Below are 26,837 nucleotides of genomic sequence, written 5' to 3'. Positions count from 1 at the left end.
TCTGCGTATAATAAACATTAGTAATCACTACTGCAACAAAAACATTCTGTTTTTGCAAAACATTTGATCTTTTTGCAAAACACTGCGAGTGCATCCTCATTACACATTTTACATTGTCATGTAAATAACGATCTACTGTAGTTGCTCAAATTAAGAAACATTCTGTAATATAAATTATAAAAATTCCGATATCAGACTCCAAAACTGCGATCAACCTCAAGAAGTCTCCAAGAAAGGACATTATGGGGTTAATTCAATTGCAGGCATTGATTGCCAGCAGCGGCACACCAAATTCTCCCCAATTACGCCAAAAAAATTGTTTATTTTTGTTTGCAGCCTGATAGGGGCGCACACAAAAAAAAATGTACAATCTTGGGGCTACCGTAAGGGCAGCGTGAGCGCGCAATAGATTGCGGACATTTCCCGCAATTGAATTGACCACAGTATGGTGACCTAATGTTCTGTTTTTAACATTGCGGTTCAAAATAATTGTCTCATCGTCAATGTGCATTTCACAATAATTTATCTTTAAAAATGGTTATAGTAATGTTTCAGGATTAATGTGTAATGAAGTAATAGCAATAATAATTAGAAGAATACTGATGCAATTCTTACAGGCAAGTGCTGAACCTACAGAGCGAGTAAAATGACATCATCATATGGGTAATATTTTTTTTTTTATTGCTAACAAAAAACTGATAAAGCAGTTCAACATTGTGAGATAAAAGTGGCAATTACTGAAACACACATCTAACAACAGAACATCAATGTTCAGCCTCTTACCAGCCCACCAAGGCGTCCAATGCCAAATGGCACAGCTAGGTATCTCTCCCCACCACCGGGAGTCGCACCGCTGTACCTCCAGACGCTGGCATCTTAGTGTAATACACTAGCAAGCTGTGTTGTATTGTGTTAAATGACTTTACTGGTAGGATAATGTCACTTTGTTGGTGTAATAGACAATTTAGACTGTAAACTCCACTGGGGCAGGGACTGATAAAAATGATTAAACATGTAAATGATTCACAACATGCAAGTCTCTGTATAATAAGGTGATGCTATATAAATAAAGGTTATAGTAATAATAGCAGTAGTAATAGTCGTATATCTGTACCATGTATGTTAATAAGCATGCCCATGTTTATAAATAAATTACTTTGGGTATTGTTACTGCTGTTAATTGGCGTGAATATTTTACAAAGAAAGGGGCGATAGAAGAGAAGAAAGAAGATGAATTACAGTTAGATTGACCTTGTTAAAACGCAGAATAGTGGTCCCATCCCCCCACAGCTCAATGGCACATACTGCAGCATAGAACAGCAGGTCAGGCTGCTGACGCGTTTCGCTGCCCCACAGTTCTCACCAGGACCTCCTGTCCTTGAACTCCTGGGGGTTGATGCTGGTAGAGAAATTATATATTGGCAAGTGTGCTCCATGTTAAAATGACACAAGCATCAGCCATTTCTGAATATACTACAGATACTATTTTTATTACATAGCAGCTTCAGATTTATCATTGTCTGTATCAGAAGAGTGTGCACTGTCCACTCTTTGTAAAGTAAAGATTATGCAGGAAACACTCATGAATTACACAGGTTCTGTGGCTGGCTGACTACAAGCCTGCATTTCCCCTGGTATTATTAATCAACCCCAGAACCTGTCTAGTCCATGTGTGTCCCAGTTTAAAGGGATAGTATGGAAAGCCTACTTACTGTATAGCAGATCAGGATGTTCCTTGCAGAATGTGGGCAAGCAGGATTTGTTTGCCTATGCAGTGCCCAATTGGCAGAAGTTTTTTGAGACGCTCGGCGGTAGACGTTTATGGTGTGGTTAGGTGGGAGCATTCCGGACAAAAAGGGGCAACATAATAACACCCTGAGAATTGCATAAAAGGAAGAGAAGTGGTAAAGGCTGGACAATGTTCTAGGGACAAATCGTTAAAATAAAATAGGAACTGTTGCTGCAAATTCAAAACAGTTGGCAAATGTACTGTCAGCAAAAAGCAATGCAGAAGCAGGAGGTGGGAAATACAAATTATTACCTGTATCAGGTAAGCAGTCATCTCCATCTGCATCCTAATTTATTATTAGCCTGCCTTTAGTGCTTGCCACGTGCCACACAGTCCACTGCAGGCAAAGTACAGACAGAGCTAATCATAGTTTATGTACTTCTAATGTGTTACTAATAATATGAAGCTGAAGCCGTAATGACATTATTAGCAATAAAAATGACAGGTAAAAATATTTCCTTCATCACAGATTAAATGTTTTCCACGTTTGTCTGAGAGCAGCATACAAACTTATTTACAAGTGATCCTTTACATGGAGTATAGCGATCATGTGGGTCAGACTGTAATAATAAAATACAATGATATAGGGCAGCGCTCACTAATGCAGACAGGATACAAGATGAAGCCACAATTGCGCTACTTACCGGTGTCCACAGCACGCATTCAGTGACACAGATAGAAAGGCAGGATCTCCTCTGTATGTCACATCAGATCCTCCTCCCTATAACCTAAGCCACACTTTATATGTATGCCATACTAATTTTTAAAAACAGCAGGTTCACAGTGAATCAGGAATCAATCTATATGCTTAAAGCGGCCATTGTGTAAGAAGAAATCTTCACTCATTTGTCAATCTCCTTAAAAAGAACATTGGTCGCCGGCCTGATCCTTGTAGAGTCCCCAACGTTTCCTAAAAGATGCATTTGTGCAACCAAGAGCCAAGTGGCTGATAACAACAGTCTCAAACTATGTTCTGTGTAATACTGCCTGCTTCTATCACGCGCTAGTCGGGAAAGGATCTGTTTTCCTGCACGTGCAGCTGTTTTATGGCCGTCAGTGCTGGACTTTGCCTGATGAGTGACCATGATAGCGCTCGTCTAATCCTGCGCCTGTAAGCGGCCAATGTGACTGGCAAGACATAATAACCAGCTAATAAAGTCTGCAGGGGAACGCACAGCAGTGCTCAGATGTGGATAATAAATATACCCGTGATTCTGCTCTCACTGATAGTAAAATTAATCTGTCACTTATGAAAAGTTATTACATCAGATATCAGCCACAATCAAATCCTCATTCTTTCACCTGAGGAACATAGCCAGAATCAAGCACTTAATTCCCTCAGATGATCTGCCAAAAGTCATCCATGCATTTGTATCATCTCGATTAGACTACTGTAATGCCCTCTACCTTGGTCTCCCAGCAAAAGAATTGCAACGCTTACAGCTGGTGCAAAACACAGCTGCCAGGCTATTAACCAACCAGCCCCGTTCTAGCCACATAACACCCATCCTCTACTCCCTTCACTGGCTGCCTGTAAGATGGCGAATCATCTTCAAGATTGGCTTACTGAGTTTCAAAGCATTACATGACCAGGGCCCAAGGTACCTGAAGCAGCTTCTGATCCCATACTGCCCCACTCGATTACTGCGATCTGTAGATGAAGGACTTTTAGCAGTACCTAGAACATACTTACCTACTTTGCTGCCTCCTCCTCCGGGAGGAGGCAGCGTTGTAGGTGCATAGGGGCGTGGCTGGCAGCAGGACGGGCGGTTCGGGGGCCTGGCCGGCAGCAGAATGGGCGGTCCGGGGGCGTTGCATCAGGATCGCGTCATTGTGACTCCACCCCCCTCTGTGCTGTGCCGAGAAACGAGACGCTGCATAGCGGTGGGCGGAGCTACGATGACGCGTTTCAGCGCGAATCTCGTCATCAGACCCCCTCGGGCCACCCACTTGTTCTCTGCTGCGGGCGGCCGAGGGGGAGAGCGGGAGGCTTGCCCACCTTTCCGGGGGGCCGGGAGGGTCACCCGATTTTCGGGAGCCTCCCGGCCATTCCGAGAGGGTAGGCAAGTATGACCTAGAATCTCCCGTTATCATCTGGGGTTGGAGCTTTTAGTCATGCGGCTCCGACCCTATGGAACTCACTTCCCCGCACAGTGCGAGAGGCCCCAACTATAGAATCCTTCAAAGGCAGACTCAAGACTTTCCTGTTTACTCAAGCATTTCCATAATGTTCCTTTAGTATCTACATGCTTCTGTATTTTATGAAAAGCTGTTCTGTACTATATTATGCTATGCATCTGTTAAGCGCCTTGAGTCCTATTGGAGAAAGAGCGCTATATAAATAAAATTATTATTATTATTATTATTACCACCAAGTCCATAAATGTGCAGTATTTAAAGTGGAAACATTGTTATGCTCACTATGGGGATGATTTATCAATAAATACTTCCAAGATATATTATGTATCCCCTACATACAGGGCAGTACGGATGGTGTAATGGTTAGCATTACTGCCTCACAGCACTGAGGTCCTAACATCGTGGAGTTTGTATGGTCTCCCCATACTTGTGTGGGTTTCCTCTGGGTACTCAGGTTTCCTCCCACAATCCAAAAATATACTGTTAGGTTAATTAGCTCCCAACAAAATTATCCATTGTGTCTAGTAGGCCCTACACACATGCCGATTTGTTTGAAAGATATGAACGATCTCATTCATAAATGAATGAGAACTCGTTCATATCTTTCAGTGTGGAGACTCCAGTGATGAAAGATGCGCGGCCCCGCGCTCGTTCATCGCTGGTCTCCCGTCGGCTGTGCATGCAGGCCAATATGGACGATCTCGTCCATATTTGCCTGCACTTCAATGGAGCCGCGTGACGGGGGGAGGGAAGAAATTTCACTCCCCATGTCACTGCCCCCCCGCCGCCGGGTCGTTCGTCGGCCGTATCCGCCGTCGGGCAGCTCGGCTGCGGATCGGCCAGTGTATAGGGCCCATAAGTGTCTGCGCGTACATGTGGCAGGGAATATAGAGTGTAAGCTCCACTGGGGCAGGGACTGATGTGAATGGTCAAAATATTCTCTGTAAAGCGCTGTAGACTATGGGGGTCATTCCGCGTTGATCGCTAGCTGCCGTTGTTCGCAGCGCAGCGATCAGGCTAAAAATCAGCATTTCTGCGCATGCGTTTGCACCACAATACACAGGCGAGTTGTACGGGTACAATGAGCATTGTGTGTTTGCACAGAGTCTAACGAAGATTCCAGTCGCACGGCCTAACGCAGGAAGATTGACATGAAGTGGGTGTTTCTGGGTGGCAACTGACCATTTTCAGGGGGTGCTTAGAAAAACGCAGGCATGTCTGGAAAAACGCAGGCGTGGCTGGGCGAACTCAGGGCGGGTGTGTGACATCAAAAGCCAACCCTCAATGCACACGAATAGTAACTACAGGGCCGGTCTTGTTTTGCACAAAATTATTTTGCAGGTGCTCGGCTGCACAGGCGTTCGCACTTCTGCAAAGCGAAAATACACTCCCCGGTGGGCGGCGACAATGCGTTTACACGGCTGCTAAAAACTGCTAGTGAGCAATCACCCCCTATATGTGTGCACTATATATTGTAAGCCTGTGAGCAGGGCCTTCCTACCTCTATGTCTGTCTGTTTTTACCCAGTTTTGTTCTATTACTGCTGTTCGAATTGTAAAGTGCAACGGAATATGCTGCGTTATATAAGAAACTGGTAATAAATAAATATATAAATAACTGGTAATAAATAATAAAAAGATGTATATATACAGGGACCGCAAAACATTAATGTGTAAGGAGCACTTCAACTGGGCTTTTCCCATGAGACCATGCTCCCTTAAGTTTTTCAGGACAGCGTGTGCAAAAGTACTCCAGGGGGCACCGAAGGATATCCAGTGACGTGTGGTGAGGTGAGCCAGGTGAGGCATTATTCTAATCCTTTTTATAGTCAGACCTCTGGAGTAAAAAGTCTATGGTAGATGAGGCACTGCCTTCTTTTCTGTGTGTGAGAGGGCCGGGCCCCCCAACTGCGGGACATTGAGGCCTACAGGTGGGACAGCGGAATGCCTGGCAAGCAAGACTGTCCCACCAAATTCGGGCATTTGGGAGGTACAAGACTGTATACTATTCCTTTCACCAGTATGGTTGTATTCAAATACAGGTATGAACATTCCTTAAAAGGGGAACCCTGACAGTAGGGAAGAGACAGGACCGGGTACTGGCCCAGTAAGGAAGAGACAGAACAGCAGGGAGTACAGGGAACAGATGATACAGTGTAATACTGTAGCTGCGCAGGGGAACACTGCAGACCACACTGGGGTACGGTAGTACAGGGAACAGATGACACAGTGTGATACTGTAGCTGCGCAGGGGAACACTGCAGACCACACTGGGGTACAGTAGTACAGGGAACAGATGACACAGTGTGACACTGTAGCTGCGCAGGGGAACACTGCAGACCACACTGGGGTATGATAGTACAGGGAACAGATGACACAGTGTGATACTGTAGCTGCGCTGGGGAACACTGCAGACCACACTGGGGTACAGTAGTACAGGGAACAGATGACACAGTGTGATACTATAGCTGCGCTGGGGAACACTGCATACCACACTGGGATACAGTAGTACAGGGAACAGATGACACAGTGTGATACTATAGCTGCGCTGGGGAACACTGCAGACCACACTGGGGTACGGTAGTACAGGGAACAGATGACAGTGTGATACTATAGCTGCGTAGGGGAACACTGCAGACCACACTGGGGTACGGTAGTACAGGGAACAGATGACACAGTGTGACACTGTAGCTGCGCAGGGGAACACTGCAGACCACACTGGGGTACGGTAGTACAGGGAACAGATGACACAGTGTGATACTGTAGCTGCGCTGGGGAACACTGCAGACCACACTGGGGTATGGTAGTACAGGGAACAGATGACACAGTGTGATACTGTAGCTGCGCTGGGGAACACTGCAGACCACACTGGGGTACGGTAGTACAGGGAACAGATGATACAGTGTGATGTTGTAGCTGTGCAGGGGAACACTGCAGACCACACTGGGGTATGGTAGTACAGGGAACAGATGATACAGTGTGATGTTGTAGCTGCGCAGGGGAACACTGCAGACCACACTGGGGTATAGTAGTACAGGGAACAGATGATACAGTGTGATATTGTAGCTGCGCAGGGGAACACTGCAGACCACACTGGGGTATAGTAGTACAGGGAACAGATGATACAGTGTGATATTGTAGCTGCGCAGGGGAACACTGCAGACCACACTGGGGTACAGTAGTACAGGGAACAGATGATACAGTGTAATACTGTAGCTGCGCAGGGGAACACTGCAGACCACACTGGGGTACGGTAGTACAGGGAACAGATGATACAGTGTGATATTGTAGCTGCGCAGGGGAACACTGCAGACCACACTGGGGTATAGTAGTACAGGGAACAGATGATACAGTGTGATATTGTAGCTGCGCAGGGGAACACTGCAGACCACACTGGGGTATAGTAGTACAGGGAACAGATGATACAGTGTGATATTGTAGCTGCGCAGGGGAACACTGCAGACCACACTGGGGTACGGTAGTACAGGGAACAGATGACACAGTGTGATACTGTAGCTGTGCAGGGGAACACTGCAGACCACACTGGGGTATGATAGTACAGGGAACAGATGACACAGTGTGATACTGTAGCTGCGCAGGGGAACACTGCAGACCACACTGGGGTATGATAGTACAGGGAACAGATGACACAGTGTGATACTGTAGCTGCGCAGGGGAACACTGCAGACCACACTGGGGTACGGTAGTACAGGGAACAGATGACACAGTGTGATACTGTAGCTGTGCAGGGGAACACTGCAGACCACACTGGGATACAGTAGTACAGGGAACAGATGACACAGTGTGATATTGTAGCTGTGCAGGGGAACACTGCAGACCACACTGGGGTACGGTAGTACAGGGAACAGATGGCACAGTGTGATACTATAGCTGCGTAGGGGAACACTGCAGACCACACTGGGATACAGTAGTACAGGGAACAGATGACACAGTGTGATACTATAGCTGCGTAGGGGAACACTGCAGACCACACTGGGATACAGTAGTACAGGGAACAGATGACAGTGTGATACTATAGCTGCGTAGGGGAACACTGCAGACCACACTGGGGTATGGTAGTACAGGGAACAGATGACACAGTGTGATATTGTAGCTGTGCAGGGGAACACTGCATACCACACTGGGGTATGGTAGTACAGGGAACAGATGATACAGTGTGATATTGTAGCTGCGCAGGGGAACACTGCAGACCACACTGGGGTACAGTAGTACAGGGAACAGATGACAGTGTGATACTGTAGCTGCGCAGGGGGACACTGCAGACCACACTGGGGTATGGTAGTACAGGGAACAGATGACACAGTGTGATATTGTAGCTGCGCAGGGGAACACTGCAGACCACACTGGGGTATGGTAGTACAGGGAACAGATGACACAGTGTGATACTGTAGCTGCACAGGAGAACACTGCAGACCACACTGGGGTATGGTAGTACAGGGAACAGATGATACAGTGTGATATTGTAGCTGCGCAGGGGAACACTGCAGACCACACTGGGGTACAGTAGTACAGGGAACAGATGACAGTGTGATACTGTAGCTGCGCAGGGGAACACTGCAGACCACACTGGGATACAGTAGAGATGAGCGGGTTCGGTTTCTCTGAATCCGAACCCGCACGAACTTCATGTTTTTTTTCACGGGTCCGAGCGACTCGGATCTTCCCGCCTTGCTCGGTTAACCCGAGCGCGCCCGAACGTCATCATGACGCTGTTGGATTCTCGCGAGACTCGGATTCTATATAAGGAGCCGCGCGTCGCCGCCATTTTCACACGTGCATTGAGATTGATAGGGAGAGGACGTGGCTGGCGTCCTCTCCGTTATAGTAGAAAAGAGTAAAGACTGAAGACTTAGTTATAATTGTGGGGAGGATTGGGGACGGGGAGCAGCTGTTAGGGAGTACAGTGATTTAGATTAGGAGAGAGAGAGAGAGAGAGAGAGATTGACCTGATTTACTGGAGCTTAGGAGTACTGTAGAAGAGAGTGCAGAGTTTACTAGTGACTGACCACAGTGACCACCAGACAGTGCAGTTTTATTTAATATATCCGTTCTCTGCCTGAAAAAAACGATACACACAGTGACTCAGTCACATACCATATCTGTGTGCACTGCTCAGCCCAGTGTGCTGCATCATCTATGTATATATTATATATCTGACTGTGCTCAGCTCACACAGCTTATAATTGTGGGGGAGACTGGGGAGCACTGCAGTGCCAGTTATAGGTTATAGCAGGAGCCAGGAGTACAAGACAGTCACATACCATATCTGTGTGCACTGCTCAGCCCAGTGTGCTGCATCATCTATGTATATATTATATATCTGACTGTGCTCAGCTCACACAGCTTATAATTGTGGGGGAGACTGGGGAGCACTGCAGTGCCAGTTATAGGTTATAGCAGGAGCCAGGAGTACATATTATATTAAAATTAAACAGTGCACACTTTTGCTGCAGGAGTGCCACTGCCAGTGTGACTGACCAGTGACCTGACCACACTGACCACCAGTATAGTTAGTAGTATACTATATTGTGATTGCCTGAAAAAGTTAAACACTCGTCGTGTGACTTCACTTGTGTGGTGTTTTTTTTTTTATTCTATAAAAAACTCATTCTGCTGACAGACAGTGTCCAGCAGGTCCGTCATTATATAATATATATACCTGTCCGGCTGCAGTAGTGATATATATATATTTTTTATATCATTATTTATCATCCAGTCGCAGCAGACACAGTACGGTAGTTCACGGCTGTAGCTACCTCTGTGTCGGCACTCGGCAGTCCGTCCATAATTGTATACCACCTAACCGTGTTTTTTTTTTTCTTTCTTCTTTATACATACATACTACGACATCTCTTTATCAACCAGTCTATATTAGCAGCAGACACAGTACAGTACGGTAGTTCACGGCTGTGGCTACCTCTGTGTCGGCACTCGGCAGTCCGTCCATAATTGTATACCACCTAACCGTGGTTTTTTTTTCTTTCTTCTTTATACATACATACTACGACATCTCTTTATCAACCAGTCTATATTAGCAGCAGACACAGTACAGTACGGTAGTTCACGGCTGTGGCTACCTCTGTGTCGGCACTCGGCAGTCCGTCCATAATTGTATACCACCTACCCGTGGTTTTTTTTTCTTTCTTCTTTATACATACATACTACGACATCTCTTTATCAACCAGTCTATATTAGCAGCAGACACAGTACAGTACGGTAGTTCACGGCTGTGGCTACCTCTGTGTCGGCACTCGGCAGTCCGTCCATAATTGTATACCACCTAACCGTGGTTTTTTTTTCTTTCTTCTTTATACATACATACTACGACATCTCTTTATCAACCAGTCTATATTAGCAGCAGACACAGTACAGTACGGTAGTTCACGGCTGTGGCTACCTCTGTGTCGGCACTCGGCAGTCCGTCCATAATTGTATACCACCTAACCGTGGGTTTTTTTTCTTTCTTCTTTATACATACATACAACGACATCTCTTTATCAACCAGTCTATATTAGCAGCAGACACAGTACAGTACAGTAGTTCACGGCTGTGGCTACCTCTGTGTCGGCACTCGGCAGTCCGTCCATAATTGTATACCACCTAACCGTGGTTTTTTTTCCTTTCTTCTTTATACATACATACTACGACATCTCTTTATCAACCAGTCTATATTAGCAGCAGACACAGTACAGTACGGTAGTTCACGGCTGTGGCTACCTCTGTGTCGGCACTCGGCAGTCCGTCCATAATTGTATACCACCTAACCGTGGTTTTTTTTTCTTTCTTCTTTATACATACATACTACGACATCTCTTTATCAACCAGTCTATATTAGCAGCAGACACAGTACAGTACGGTAGTTCACGGCTGTGGCTACCTCTGTGTCGGCACTCGGCAGTCCGTCCATAATTGTATACCACCTACCCGTGGTTTTTTTTTCTTTCTTCTTTATACGTACATACTACGACATCTCTTTATCAACCAGTCTATATTAGCAGCAGACACAGTACAGTACGGTAGTTCACGGCTGTGGCTACCTCTGTGTCGGCACTCGGCAGTCCGTCCATAATTGTATACTAGTATCCATCCATCTCCATTGTTTACCTGAGGTGCCTTTTAGTTGTGCCTATTAAAATATGGAGAACAAAAATGTTGAGGTTCCAAAATTAGGGAAAGATCAAGATCCACTTCCACCTCGTGCTGAAGCTGCTGCCACTAGTCATGGCCGAGACGATGAAATGCCAGCAACGTCGTCTGCCAAGGCCGATGCCCAATGGCATAGTACAGAGCATGTCAAATCCAAAACACCAAATATCAGTAAAAAAAGGACTCCAAAACCTAAAATAAAATTGTCGGAGGAGAAGCGTAAACTTGCCAATATGCCATTTACCACACGGAGTGGCAAGGAACGGCTGAGGCCCTGGCCTATGTTCATGGCTAGTGGTTCAGCTTCACATGAGGATGGAAGCAATCAGCCTCTCGCTAGAAAAATGAAAAGACTCAAGCTGGCAAAAGCACAGCAAAGAACTGTGCATTCTTCGAAATCCCAAATCCACAAGGAGAGTCCAATTGTGTCGGTTGCGATGCCTGACCTTCCCAACACTGGACGTGAAGAGCATGCGCCTTCCACCATTTGCACGCCCCCTGCAAGTGCTGGAAGGAGCACCCGCAGTCCAGTTCCTGATAGTCAGATTGAAGATGTCAGTGTTGAAGTACACCAGGATGAGGAGGATATGGGTGTTGCTGGCGCTGGGGAGGAAATTGACCAGGAGGATTCTGATGGTGAGGTGGTTTGCTTAAGTCAGGCACCCGGGGAGACACCTGTTGTCCGTGGGAGGAATATGGCCGTTGACATGCCAGGTGAAAATACCAAAAAAATCAGCTCTTCGGTGTGGAGGTATTTCAACAGAAATGCGGACAACAGGTGTCAAGCCGTGTGTTCCCTTTGTCAAGCTGTAATAAGTAGGGGTAAGGACGTTAACCACCTCGGAACATCCTCCCTTATACGTCACCTGCAGCGCATTCATAATAAGTCAGTGACAAGTTCAAAAACTTTGGGTGACAGCGGAAGCAGTCCACTGACCAGTAAATCCCTTCCTCTTGTAACCAAGCTCACGCAAACCACCCCACCAACTCCCTCAGTGTCAATTTCCTCCTTCCCCAGGAATGCCAATAGTCCTGCAGGCCATGTCACTGGCAATTCTGACGATTCCTCTCCTGCCTGGGATTCCTCCGATGCATCCTTGCGTGTAACGCCTACTGCTGCTGGCGCTGCTGTTGTTGCTGCTGGGAGTCGATGGTCATCCCAGAGGGGAAGTCGTAAGACCACTTTTACTACTTCCACCAAGCAATTGACTGTCCAACAGTCCTTTGCGAGGAAGATGAAATATCATAGCAGTCATCCTACTGCAAAGCGGATAACTGAGGCCTTGGCATCCTGGGTGGTGAGAACCGTGGTTCCGGTATCCATCATTACTGCAGAGCCAACTAGAGACTTGTTGGAGGTACTGTGTCCCCTGTACCAAATACCATCTAGGTTCCATTTCTCTAGGCAGGCGATACCGAAAATTTACACAGACCTCAGAAAAAGAGTCACCAGTGTCCTAAAAAATGCAGCTGTACCCAATGTCCACTTAACCACGGACATGTGGACAAGTGGAGCAGGGCAGGGTCAGGACTATATGACTGTGACAGCCCACTGGGTAGATGTATGGACTCCCGCCGCAAGAACAGCAGCGGCGGCACCAGTAGCAGCATCTCGCAAACGCCAACTCTTTCCTAGGCAGGCTACGCTTTGTATCACCGGTTTCCAGAATACGCACACAGCTGAAAACCTCTTACGGCAACTGAGGAAGATCATTGCGGAATGGCTTACCCCAATTGGACTCTCCTGTGGATTTGTGGCATCGGACAACGCCAGCAATATTGTGTGTGCATTAAATATGGGCAAATTCCAGCACGTCCCATGTTTTGCACATACCTTGAATTTGGTGGTGCAGAATTATTTAAAAAACGACAGGGGCGTGCAAGAGATGCTGTCGGTGGCCAGAAGAATTGCGGGACACTTTCGGCGTACAGGCACCACGTACAGAAGACTGGAGCACCACCAAAAACTACTGAACCTGCCCTGCCATCATCTGAAGCAAGAAGTGGTAACGAGGTGGAATTCAACCCTCTATATGCTTCAGAGGTTGGAGGAGCAGCAAAAGGCCATTCAAGCCTATACAATTGAGCACGATATAGGAGGTGGAATGCACCTGTCTCAAGTGCAGTGGAGAATGATTTCAACGTTGTGCAAGGTTCTGATGCCCTTTGAACTTGCCACACGTGAAGTCAGTTCAGACACTGCCAGCCTGAGTCAGGTCATTCCCCTCATCAGGCTTTTGCAGAAGAAGCTGGAGACATTGAAGGAGGAGCTAACACGGAGCGATTCCGCTAGGCATGTGGGACTTGTGGATGGAGCCCTTAATTCGCTTAACAAGGATTCACGGGTGGTCAATCTGTTGAAATCAGAGCACTACATTTTGGCCACCGTGCTCGATCCTAGATTTAAAGCCTACCTTGGATCTCTCTTTCCGGCAGACACAAGTCTGCTGGGGTTGAAAGACCTGCTGGTGAGAAAATTGTCAAGTCAAGCGGAACGCGACCTGTCAACATCTCCTCCTTCACATTCTCCCGCAACTGGGGGTGCGAGGAAAAGGCTCAGAATTCCGAGCCCACCCGCTGGCGGTGATGCAGGGCAGTCTGGAGCGACTGCTGATGTTGACATCTGGTCCGGACTGAAGGACCTGACAACGATTACGGACATGTCGTCTACTGTCACTGCATATGATTCTCTCACCATTGAAAGAATGGTGGAGGATTATATGAGTGACCGCATCCAAGTAGGCACGTCACACAGTCCATACTTATACTGGCAGGAAAAAGAGGCAATTTGGAGGCCATTGCACAAACTGGCTTTATTCTACCTAAGTTGCCCTCCCACAAGTGTGTACTCCGAAAGAGTGTTTAGTGCCGCCGCTCACCTTGTCAGCAATCGGCGTACGAGGTTACATCCAGAAAATGTGGAGAAGATGATGTTCATTAAAATGAATTATAATCAATTCCTCCGCGGAGACATTGACCAGCAGCAATTGCCTCCACAAAGTACACAGGGAGCTGAGATGGTGGATTCCAGTGGGGACGAATTGATAATCTGTGAGGAGGGGGATGTACACGGTGATATATCGGAGGATGATGATGAGGTGGACATCTTGCCTCTGTAGAGCCAGTTTGTGCAAGGAGAGATTAATTGCTTCTTTTTTGGGGGGGGGGTCCAAACCAACCCGTCATATCAGTCACAGTCGTGTGGCAGACCCTGTCACTGAAATGATGGGTTGGTTAAAGTGTGCATGTCCTGTTTTGTTTATACAACATAAGGGTGGGTGGGAGGGCCCAAGGACAATTCCATCTTGCACCTCTTTTTTCTTTTCTTTTTCTTTGCGTCATGTGCTGTTTGGGGAGGGTTTTTTGGAAGGGACATCCTGCGTGACACTGCAGTGCCACTCCTAAATGGGCCCGGTGTTTGTGTCGGCCACTAGGGTCGCTTATCTTACTCACACAGTCAGCTACCTCATTGCGCCTCTTTTTTCTTTGCGTCATGTGCTGTTTGGGGAGGGTTTTTTGGAAGGGACATCCTGCGTGACACTGCAGTGCCACTCCTAAATGGGCCCGGTGTTTGTGTCGGCCACTAGGGTCGCTTATCTTACTCACACAGTCAGCTACCTCATTGCGCCTCTTTTTTTCTTTGCGTCATGTGCTGTTTGGGGAGGGTTTTTTGGAAGGGACATCCTGCGTGACACTGCAGTGCCACTCCTAAATGGGCCCGGTGTTTGTGTCGGCCACTAGGGTCGCTTATCTTACTCACACAGTCAGCTACCTCATTGCTCCTCTTTTTTTCTTTGCGTCATGTGCTGTTTGGGGAGTGTTTTTTGGAAGGGCCATCCTGCGTGACACTGCAGTGCCACTCCTAAATGGGCCCGGTGTTTGTGTCGGCCACTAGGGTCGCTTATCTTACTCACACAGTCAGCTACCTCATTGCGCCTCTTTTTTTCTTTGCGTCATGTGCTGTTTGGGGAGGGTTTTTTGGAAGGGACATCCTGCGTGACACTGCAGTGCCACTCCTAAATGGGCCCGGTGTTTGTGTCGGCCACTAGGGTCGCTTATCTTACTCACACAGTCAGCTACCTCATTGCGCCTCTTTTTTTCTTTGCGTCATGTGCTGTTTGGGGAGGGTTTTTTGGAAGGGACATCCTGCGTGACACTGCAGTGCCACTCCTAAATGGGCCCGGTGTTTGTGTCGGCCACTAGGGTCGCTTATCTTACTCACACAGTCAGCTACCTCATTGCGCCTCTTTTTTTCTTTGCGTCATGTGCTGTTTGGGGAGGGTTTTTTGGAAGGGACATCCTGCGTGACACTGCAGTGCCACTCCTAAATGGGCCCGGTGTTTGTGTCGGCCACTAGGGTCGCTTATCTTACTCACACAGTCAGCTACCTCATTGCGCCTCTTTTTTTCTTTGCGTCATGTGCTGTTTGGGGAGGGTTTTTTGGAAGGGACAGCCTGCGTGACACTGCAGTGCCACTCCTAAATGGGCCCGGTGTTTGTGTCGGCCACTAGGGTCGCTTATCTTACTCACACAGTCAGCTACCTCATTGCGCCTCTTTTTTTCTTTGCGTCATGTGCTGTTTGGGGAGGGTTTTTTGGAAGGGACATCCTGCGTGACACTGCAGTGCCACTCCTAAATGGGCCCGGTGTTTGTGTCGGCCACTAGGGTCGCTTATCTTACTCACACAGTCAGCTACCTCATTGCGCCTCTTTTTTTCTTTGCGTCATGTGCTGTTTGGGGAGGGTTTTTTGGAAGGGACATCCTGCGTGACACTGCAGTGCCACTCCTAAATGGGCCCGGTGTTTGTGTCGGCCACTAGGGTCGCTTATCTTACTCACACAGTCAGCTACCTCATTGCGCCTCTTTTTTTCTTTGCGTCATGTGCTGTTTGGGGAGTGTTTTTTGGAAGGGCCATCCTGCGTGACACTGCAGTGCCACTCCTAAATGGGCCCGGTGTTTGTGTCGGCCACTAGGGTCGCTTATCTTACTCACACAGTCAGCTACCTCATTGCGCCTCTTTTTTTCTTTGCGTCATGTGCTGTTTGGGGAGTGTTTTTTGGAAGGGCCATCCTGCGTGACACTGCAGTGCCACTCCTAAATGGGCCCGGTGTTTGTGTCGGCCACTAGGGTCGCTTATCTTACTCACACAGTCAGCTACCTCATTGCGCCTCTTTTTTTCTTTGCGTCATGTGCTGTTTGGGGAGGGTTTTTTGGAAGGGACATCCTGCGTGACACTGCAGTGCCACTCCTAAATGGGCCCGGTGTTTGTGTCGGCCACTAGGGTCGCTTATCTTACTCACACAGTCAGCTACCTCATTGCGCCTCTTTTTTTCTTTGCGTCATGTGCTGTTTGGGGAGGGTTTTTTGGAAGGGACATCCTGCGTGACACTGCAGTGCCACTCCTAAATGGGCCCGGTGTTTGTGTCGGCCACTAGGGTCGCTTATCTTACTCACACAGTCAGCTACCTCATTGCGCCTCTTTTTTTCTTTGCGTCATGTGCTGTTTGGGGAGGGTTTTTTGGAAGGGACATCCTGCGTGACACTGCAGTGCCACTCCTAAATGGGCCCGGTGTTTGTGTCGGCCACTAGGGTCGCTTATCTTACTCACACAGTCAGCTACCTCATTGCGCCTCTTTTTTTCTTTGCGTCATGTGCTGTTTGGGGAGGGTTTTTTGGAAGGGACATCCTGCGTGACACTGCAGTGACACTCCTAAATGGGCCCGGTGTTTGTGTCGGCCACTAGGGTCGCTTATCTTACTCACACAGTCAGCTACCTCATTGCGCCTCTTTTTTTCTTTGCGTCATGTGCTGTTTGGGGAGGGTTTTTTGGAAGGGCCATCCTGCGTGACACTGCAGTGCCACTCCTAAATGGGCCCGGTGTTTGTGTCGGCCACTAGGGTCGCTTATCTTACTCACACAGTCAGCTACCTCATTGCGCCTCTTTTTTTCTTTGCGTCATGTGCTGTTTGGGGAGTGTTTTTTGGAAGGGACATCCTGCGTGACACTGCAGTGCCACTCCTAAATGGGCCCGGTGTTTGTGTCGGCCACTAGGGTCGCTTATCTTACTCACACAGTCAGCTACCTCATTGCGCCTCTTTTTTTCTTTGCGTCATGTGCTGTTTGGGGAGGGTTTTTTGGAAGGGACATCCTGCGTGACACTGCAGTGCCACTCCTAAATGGGCCCGGTGTTTGTGTCGGCCACTAGGGTCGCTTATCTTACTCACACAGTCAGCTACCTCATTGCGCCTCTTTTTTTCTTTGCGTCATGTGCTGTTTGGGGAGGGTTTTTTGGAAGGGACATCCTGCGTGACACTGCAGTGCCACTCCTAGATGGGCCAGGTGTTTGTGTCGGCCACTAGGGTCGCTTAGCTTAGTCATCCAGCGACCTCGGTGCAAATTTTAGGACTAAAAATAATATTGTGAGGTGTGAGGTATTCAGAATAGACTGAAAATGAGTGGAAATTATGGTTTTTGAGGTTAATAATAATATGGGATCAAAATGACCCCCAAATTCTATGATTTAAGCTGTTTTTTAGGGTTTTTTGAAAAAAACACCCGAATCCAAAACACACCCGAATCCGACAAAAAAAATTCGGTGAGGTTTTGCCAAAACGCGGTCGAACCCAAAACACGGCCGCGGAACCGAACCCAAAACCAAAACACAAAACCCGAAAAATTTCAGGCGCTCATCTCTAGGATACAGTAGTACAGGGAACAGATAACACAGTGTGATATTGTAGCTGCACAGGGGAACACTGCAGACCACACTGGGGTACGGTAGTACAGAGAACAGATAACAAAAGCAAATACAGTACGACAATGTATAACAAGTGATTTATAATACTGTACATTGTAATACTGTCATTCTTCCCCTTCAAGATGACCCTCTCTCTCTCTTTAGATTAATAGATAAAGGTTTGTTCTAATTACTACGGATTTATTTCTAGAAGTTTACAAAAAAAAAATTAGATTAAGAACAAGACACTTTTTTCTTTCATAAAGAAAAAGAATCATTGTGACTTAGCTACGTCTAACTAAACATGCCGTACAGGCCAATCTAATTGAAGGTAAGATTAAAGGCGATCTATGATTGACAGGGCTGTGTAATGTACACTGCAGGCCGCCAGTTACACAGTGCAGTGTGAAAGGCTGCACCTCAGAGCTATATAACACAACTCTCATGCATCAGCTCAACCTTATGAACCTAACAGGTAACTAGTAATAACGCTTTCACTGACGCAGATATAAGATAAAGAGACCATCACAGCCAACAATTACTGAAGCAGTAAAAATTATGACTTAAAAGATAACTAAACCCGACATTAACTTTCCACCAGCTCGCGGACAGCCGGACACTGCAGCTCACGGCACCACAGTACAATTCACTGTGAATTCTGTAATCTCTTTACTGTATTGTAACATCAATTTATATGGTAATCAGGATCAATGTCAGCATAAATATTCCTTACTCTTTATTCTGGAACCAATTCTTCCCATGTGCTTTTATATCATATTGTGACTACTATCTGAGAGTACAGGTATGTTTAATACATGACCATGCCCACACAATGACATCATTCAGGGGGTGTGGTCTACCAGCAATGAGGCCACTCCCCCTTTTGTGTATGGCAAAGGTGTGCACAAGAGGTCCCACTATAGACTAAAGTATGATCATTAGCCTACAGTGGGCTTTTATCTGCAATACATTTTTTAATCCTCATTTGTGGACATTTGTAAAACTAACCTTATATCACTAATATTGTAGACCAGGGGTTCTCAAACTCGGTCCTCAGGACCCCACACAGTGCATGTTTTGCAGGTAACCCAGCAAGTGCACAGGTGTATTAATTACTCACAGACACATTTTAAAAGGTCCACAGGTGGAGCTAATTATTTCACTTGTGATTCTGTGAGGAGACCTGCAAAACATGCACTGTGTGGGGTCCTGAGGACCGAGTTTGAGAACCTGTGTTGTAGACTAACCTTATATCACTAATATTGTAGACTAACCTTATAGCACTAATATTGTAGACTAACCTTATATCACTAATATTGTAGACTAACCTTATATCACTTATATTGTAGACTAACCTTATATCACTAATATTGTAGACTAACCTTATATCACTAATATTGTAGACTAACCTTATAGCACTAATATTGTAGACTAACCTTATATCACTAATATTGTAGACTAACCTTATATCACTTATATTGTAGACTAACCTTATATCACTTATATTGTAGACTAACCTTATATCACTAATATTGTAGACTAACCTTATATCACTAATATTGTAGACTAACCTTATATCACTAATATTGTAGACTAACCTTATATCACTAATATTGTAGACTAACCTTATATCACTTATATTGTAGACTAACCTTATATCACTTATATTGTAGACTAACCTTATATCACTAATATTGTAGACTAACCTTATATCACTAATATTGTAGACTAACCTTATATCACTTATATTGTAGACTAACCTTATATCACTAATATTGTAGACTAACCTTATATCACTTATATTGTAGACTAACCTTATATCACTAATATTGTAGACTAACCTTATATCACTTATATTGTAGACTAACCTTATATCACTTATATTGTAGACTAACCTTATATCACTTATATTGTAGACTAACCTTATATCACTTATATTGTAGACTAACCTTATATCACTTATATTGTAGACTAACCTTATATCACTTATATTGTAGACTAACCTTATATCACTAATATTGTAGACCATGGGTCTTCAACCTGCGGCCCTCCAGATGCTGTGGAACTACACATCCCAGCATGCCCTGCCTCAGTTTTAGCATATCTTAATATCAAAGCTGTGGCAGGGCATGCTGGGGTGTGTAGTTTCACAGCAGCTGGAGGGCCACAGGTTGAAGACCCATGTTGTAGACTAACCTTATATCACTAATATTGTAGACTAACCTTATATCACTTATATTGTAGACTAACCTTATATCACTAATATTGTAGACTAACCTTATATCACTTATATTGTAGACTAACCTTATATCACTTATATTGTAGACTAACCTTATATCACTTATATTGTAGACTAACCTTATATCACTTATATTGTAGACTAACCTTATATCACTAATATTGTAGACTAACTTTATATCACTAATATTGTAGACTAACCTTATATCACTAATATTGTAGACTAACCTTATATCACTAATATTGTAGACTAACCTTATATCACTTATATTGTAGACTAACCTTATATCACTTATATTGTAGACTAACCTTATATCACTTATATTGTAGACTAACCTTATATCACTTATATTGTAGACTAACCTTATATCACTTATATTGTAGACTAACCGTATATCACTAATATTGTAGACTAACCTTATATCACTTATATTGTAGACTAACCTTATATCACTAATATTGTAGACTAACCTTATATCACTAATATTGTAGACTAACCTTATATCACTAATATTGTAGACTAACCTTATATCACTTATATTGTAGACTAACCTTATATCACTAATATTGTAGACTAACCTTATATCACTTATATTGTAGACTAACCTTATATCAGGATTTTGGTACTTACCGATAAATCCCTTTCTCCGATTCCACAGGGGCCACTGGAGCGTAGTTACAATGGGGAATAGTAGGCAGTAATTGGGAGCTGGCACTTTAAACAAAATTCTAACCCTGTGGCTAGCTCCTCCCCTACTATCTCCCCTCCAAGCCAGTCTACGTAAAACTGTGCCCAAGGAGAGCTGTAATAGAGAAACCTATAAAGGTAGAGGAGGTTATTGACGTCTACTGAACCAGGATAATCCAAACTAACCCTGGAATCGAACCTAATAATCATAAACAGGTTAACCTGAACTCAACCAACGGTCATCAATTGAACCGCAGACCGTTAAACAAAAAACAACAAGGAAGAACAGCGCTGGGCGGGCGTCCAGTGGCCCCTGTGGAATCGGAGAAAGGGATTTATCGGTAAGTACCAAAATCCTGATTTCTCCTTCATCCACTAGGGGCCACTGGAGCGTAGTTACAATGGGGACGTCCCAGAGCTCCCAGAACGGGTGGGAGAGCGCTGAGAGTCCTGTAAAACCGCTCGGCCAAAGTGAGATGCAGAGGCCGCAAAAGTGTCAAACTTGTAGAATCTGACAAAAGTATGACGGCCGGACCAAGTAGCCGCCCGACATAAAGTAGTCATAGAGACCCCCCGGGCAGCCGCCCAAGAAGGTCCTACAGAGCGTGTGGAGTGTGCTGAAATAGAAGATGGAGGTTCCCGAGAAGCCGCCAAATAAGCTTGTCTGATGGTCAGTCGAATCCATCGAGACAAGGTCTGCTTAGATGCCGGCCAACCACGGCGGGCAGCGTCGTACAGCACAAATAGGGAATCAGACTTCCGAATAGTCGAAGTCCTATCCACATAGATCTTGAGCGCTCTTACTACGTCCAATGATCTCACATCTGGAGAGTCCCCTGAGAGGGCCGGTACAACAATCGGCTGATTGATGTGAAAATCAGACACCACTTTTGGTAGAAAGGACATACGAGTACGAAGCTCGGCCCTATCCGCATGAAACACCAGGTAAGGAGACCTGCAAGAGAGAGCCCCCAGTTCCGACACCCGTCTAGCTGAAGCCAGTGCCAGGAGCAGAACCACCTTCCAGGTGAGATATTTTATCTCTACTGATTCCAGGGGCTCAAACATTGAAGACTGCAGAAAGGACAGGACCAGACTGAGGTCCCATGGTGCTGTCGGAGGACGGAAGGGAGGCTGTATTCGAAGAATCCCTTGAAAGAAGGTCTGAACCTCAGGCAGCAAGGCTAACCGTTTCTGGAAGAAAACCGAAAGAGCAGAGACCTGCACCTTTAGTGAGCCTAGTCTTAGGCCTGCTGAAAAACCTGCCTGCAAAAAACGGAGAAGACGGGCTAAGCTATACACGGAAGGAGAATACTGTCGACTTTCACACCATGCTACATAGGCCTTCCAAATGCGGTAGTAGTGAGAAGATGTAACCGACTTTCTAGCCCGAAGCATAGTAGGTATAACTGTACGAGGAATCCCCTTCCTTGTCAAGATGGCTTTCTCAACAGCCACGCCGTCAAACGTAGCCTGCGTAAGTCTGGATAACAAAAGGGGCCCTGTTGTAGAAGGTCGTCTCGTAGTGGTAGGGTCCAAGGCTCGGCCACCGACAACTGATGTAGAGCGGAGTACCAAACCCTGCGCGGCCAATCTGGAGCTATTAGGAGAACCAGAGCGTCTTCTCTCTTGATGCGTTGCAGAACCTTTGGCAACAGCGGAAACGGAGGAAAGAGGTAAACGAATTGGAAATTCCAAGGAGCCGTTAGAGCATCCACGCCCGCCGCCGTCGGGTCCCTTGTCCGAGAGTAGTAAAGAGGCAACTGATGGTTCAGGCGGGACGCCATGAGGTCGATCTGTGGTCTTCCCCACCGGCGGACCAGTTGCCCAAACACCTGGGGATGTAGCGACCATTCTCCCGGGTGCATGTCCTGCCGACTTAGATAGTCGGCTTCCCAATTGTCCACTCCCGGGATGAATATTGCCGATAAGGACAGAGCATACTTCTCCGCCCAAAGAAGGATGTTGGTGACTTCCCTCATCGCTGCTCGGCTGCGAGTGCCGCCCTGACGGTTGATGTATGCTACCGTCGTGGCGTTGTCGGACTGAACTCTGACCGCTCGACCTTGCAGGAGGTGATGTGCCTGCAGCAGGGCGTTGTACACCGCCCTTAGTTCGAGGATGTTTATGTGGAGAGCGGATTCGTGGATTGACCAGCGCCCCTGAAACTGATGTCCCAGGGTCACTGCTCCCCAGCCTCGCATACTGGCGTCCGTGGTGAGGAGAGTCCAATCCCATATGCCGAACAGTCTTCCTTCCAACAGATGGGTCGACTGGAGCCACCAGAGTAGCGATGACCGTGCTTTTGGAGATAGCGTCACCCGCTGATGAAGGAACAGATGAGATCCTGACCATTGATTTAGAAGACATAGTTGAAACGGTCGAGAGTGGAAGCGACCGTACGGAAGAGCCTCGAACGCCGCTACCATCTTTCCCAGCAGGCGAATGCACAGATATACCGACACCCGATGGTGCTGAAGGACCAGTCTTACCAGTGTTTGCAGAGAAAGTATCTTGTCCCGCGGAAGGAAAACCCTCTGACGGACCGTGTCGAGAATCATTCCCAGAAACAACAGCCGTTGTGCGGGGCATAAGTGAGACTTCGGGAAATTCAGGACCCACCCGTGTCGGATCAGAAAGTCCTGTGTCATCTGGATATTCTGAAGTAATCGTTCTGCTGTGTTTGCTTTTATTAGCAGATCGTCCAGATAGGGGACAATTGTCACACCCTGCTTCCGAAGTAGGGCCATCATGACCGCCATGATCTTTGTGAACACTCTGGGGGCAGAAGAGAGACCGAAAGGAAGGGCCTGGAACTGTAAATGAGTGTCCTGTATTGCGAACCGGAGAAAAGCCTGGTGAGGAGGCCAAATGGGAACATGTAAGTATGCGTCCTTGATGTCTAAGGATGCCAGAAACTCGTCCTTTTCCAACCCCGCAATAACAGACTGGAGAGACTCCATCTTGAACTTGAACACCTTCAAATACGGATTGAGGTCCTTCAAGTTCAGGATTGGTCTGACTGAGCCGTCCGGCTTCGGTACAAGAAACAGGCTTGAGTAATAGCCCCGTTTTCGATGATGCGAGGGAACCGGGATCACTACCCTTGCAGACAGAAGCTTCTGGACCGCGGTTTGTAAGGCAACTCCCCGGTTGTCGGAAACTGGCAAACCCGTGGTAAAGAACCGCTGGGGTGGTTGTTCCCGAAAAACGAGCTTGTAACCGCAAGTGATGAGATCCCGGACCCAAGCATCTGGGCAGGACTGTATCCAGACCTCCTTGAAATCCCACAAACGAGCTCCCACCCTGTGATCCCCCAGGTGGGAGGGAGGCCCGTCATGCGGTGGCAGTGCCAGAAGACTTAACGTCTGACTGGGTTGAGGCTGCGGAACCTCTACCCCTGCCACCGCCTCTACCTCTACCTCTCTGGCCACGGAAGGTAGAAGCTCCACCCCTGGCCCGTCCTCGAAACCTGGAAGGGGCACGAAAGGATCGAAAAGAGGGACCCCTATATGGTCTGCGAGCGGCTGGAGCAGTAGAAGGAAGATAAGCCGACTTACCCCCCGTAGCCGTAGAGATCCAGGCATCCAGATCTTTACCAAACAGAAACTCACCCGTAAAGGGTAACGCCTCTGCCGCCCTTTTGGATTCCGTATCCGCCTGCCAATTTCGGAGCCATAACGTTCTGCGGGCCGCAATTGTTAAAGCAGAAATTCTAGCTCCGAGAACACCTATGTCCTTGGACGCTTCGCAAAGATAAAGGGCTGATTCACGGATGTGCTCCGCCAGGTCTATCAATTGATCCGCCGGTAATTCGTCACGAATTCCAGAGGACAATTATTCCGCCCAAGCTTCGATCGCCTTGTTGACCCAACAACCTACCTGTGCCCGGCGCTGCAAAACCCCTGCCGCAGAGTAAATATTCTTTAAGGTAGACTCCAACTTCCTATCTGGCGCCTCCTTAAGTGAAGTTGCCCCCGGAACAGGCAGGACCGTCTTTTTGGACAGATGAGACACCGAAGGATCCACGATCGGAGAGTTCTCATAGCGCGTTCTGCTATCTGCGGGAAAAGGATAGGAAGACAACATTTTTCTTGATACCTGAAATCTTGCGTCTGGATGCTTCCAGGCTGTCGTTATGAGCGCATCCAGCTCCTCCGAAACTGGAAAAGTCACCGGCAGGTATTGGTCTGTGCCAAACCTTGAAGGGCGTAAGGTGTCTTCCGTCTCCTCCACCTGTAACACTGAGCGAATAGCAGTAATAAGAGCCTCTATACCCTGTGCTACTGGTTCAGAGTCCCCATATACCTGATCGTCAGTATCCTGGATATCCACTTCCTGTATATCCTGCACATCTAACTCCGCCTCATCTAATTGAGGCATATCATCGTCAAAGTCCTGTAACACCGAGGCTAGCAATCTCTTTTTTGCAGCCTGTTGGGGGGGACTAAAGGACGGGGCTTGGGAAGGTATTACAGCCCTGGAAAGTCCTTCCACTGACTTTGCCAATGAGACTGCCCATGCAGGTTCTGGCACCGGTACCGGGACAAGCTGTCGGAACTGGGCCGCCTCTCTATCTTTCCGAGAGGCTTTAAGTTCCCCCGTCAGCAGGGACATCACCTCTGTGAGTTGTGTCGTCCATGTCGGGGCGCTCTGGGGTTCCGAGGAGGTCTGGGCTGATTGTTGTGATTCCTCACTTAAAACCTGACCCTGCTTTTGAGCTGCCTTGGAGCCTTTAGTGGCCATGGCAGCACCTAAACTTGATACCCTTCCCCCACAGTAAACAGCTATAGGCAGAATGGGAGGGAGGGGAGGGAAGCAGGGAAGAACGTAGCCACAGCAGCCTATCTGTCCTGCACGATACTGTGTGCAGTGACAGGCTGCAATAAACAAAACCTGTACCTTGCAGTGCCCCCGAGTGCCCCCCCTTCCCCACTGTAACTCTCTTGCCGTGACGCGTGGCCTCCGTCCCGCGCTGCTGAAGAACGGGTCCCCGGCGCGCTGTTACTTCCGGGCGCGCAGAGCGGGATTAAGCCCCGCCCCCCTCCTTGACGGCGCCAAATTTAAAACTGCAATGCGCGCCTATGTCGGATCCCTGTAGCGGCTCTGTGAGCCGCGCTGCCAGGGATCCGAGCAGCGAGGAGAGCGGGCGGCTGGCGGTCGGGCGGATGTGAGCGCGGCACAGCGCTTTTTTTTTTTTTTTTTTTTTAGTGAATAAAAATAATAATAATAATCCGAGGAGGGGGGGGGGGGGGTTGGGGGGGTGGTAGGTTGTCAGGGTGCTAAGAAACATCTTATCATGGGGCTGGGAACCCAGTGTATGCTATACGGAGCACCATACCATTAGGCTATGGGAGAAGCACTTCTGTAGTCACTGACAGTCTAGTTATAGCTAGAGAAGGAGCACTAACCCTCTAGTCTATAGAAGGGCTCTCAGCAAAAAACCCCTTGTCACCCCTTCAACCCATGCCTGGGTGGAGGGTATGCACACACTCACCTTTCAGGGGTGGCCCCGACACACTCCGCACGCAGCGGTGTCCGAATGGAGTGGCCGCGACACGCGCCGCACGCAGCGGTGTCCGACCATTTTTTATACTCACCGCTGCCTTGCTGCCGGAATCTTCTGCTGGATGGAGTGGCCGCGACACGCGCCGCACGCAGCGGTGTCCGCCAACTCAGGAGAGCTCAGTGTCTCCCTCAGCCGGGGCCCATCCCTAGCCGCACGCAGCTGCGATGGGACCCCGCCGGCAGCTCCCACGGTGCAGACTGGCAGTGGCAGAGCTGCCAGTCTGTGTGTGTATGTGAGAAAAAATAAAATAATAAAGAAAAAATAAAAATTTCTTCAGCTAAACCCAAGTGAACCAGCTCCCTTGGGCACTAAACTAAGACTGGCTTGGAGGGGAGATAGTAGGGGAGGAGCTAGCCACAGGGTTAGAATTTTGTTTAAAGTGCCAGCTCCCAATTACTGCCTACTATTCCCCATTGTAACTACGCTCCAGTGGCCCCTAGTGGATGAAGGAGAAATCACTAATATTGTAGACTAACTTTATATCACTAATATTGTAGACTAACCTTATATCA

At 47.3% G+C, this 26,837-nt stretch overlaps 1 protein-coding gene across 1 annotated transcript in view; it reads right to left on the bottom strand.

Annotated features, from left to right (window-relative positions):
* The window catches only part of LOC134980794 (uncharacterized), a 377,631-nt gene that overhangs the window by 74,911 nt on the left and 275,883 nt on the right, over positions 1-26,837 (bottom strand). The gene's annotated exons all lie outside the window — the stretch shown is intronic.

Source organism: Pseudophryne corroboree, chromosome 12, assembly GCF_028390025.1.
Source record: "Pseudophryne corroboree isolate aPseCor3 chromosome 12, aPseCor3.hap2, whole genome shotgun sequence".
Taxonomy (NCBI): Eukaryota; Metazoa; Chordata; class Amphibia; order Anura; family Myobatrachidae; genus Pseudophryne; species Pseudophryne corroboree.
Note: the sequence above shows the minus strand (reverse complement) of the source record. Positions and strands in the feature narration are given on the sequence as shown.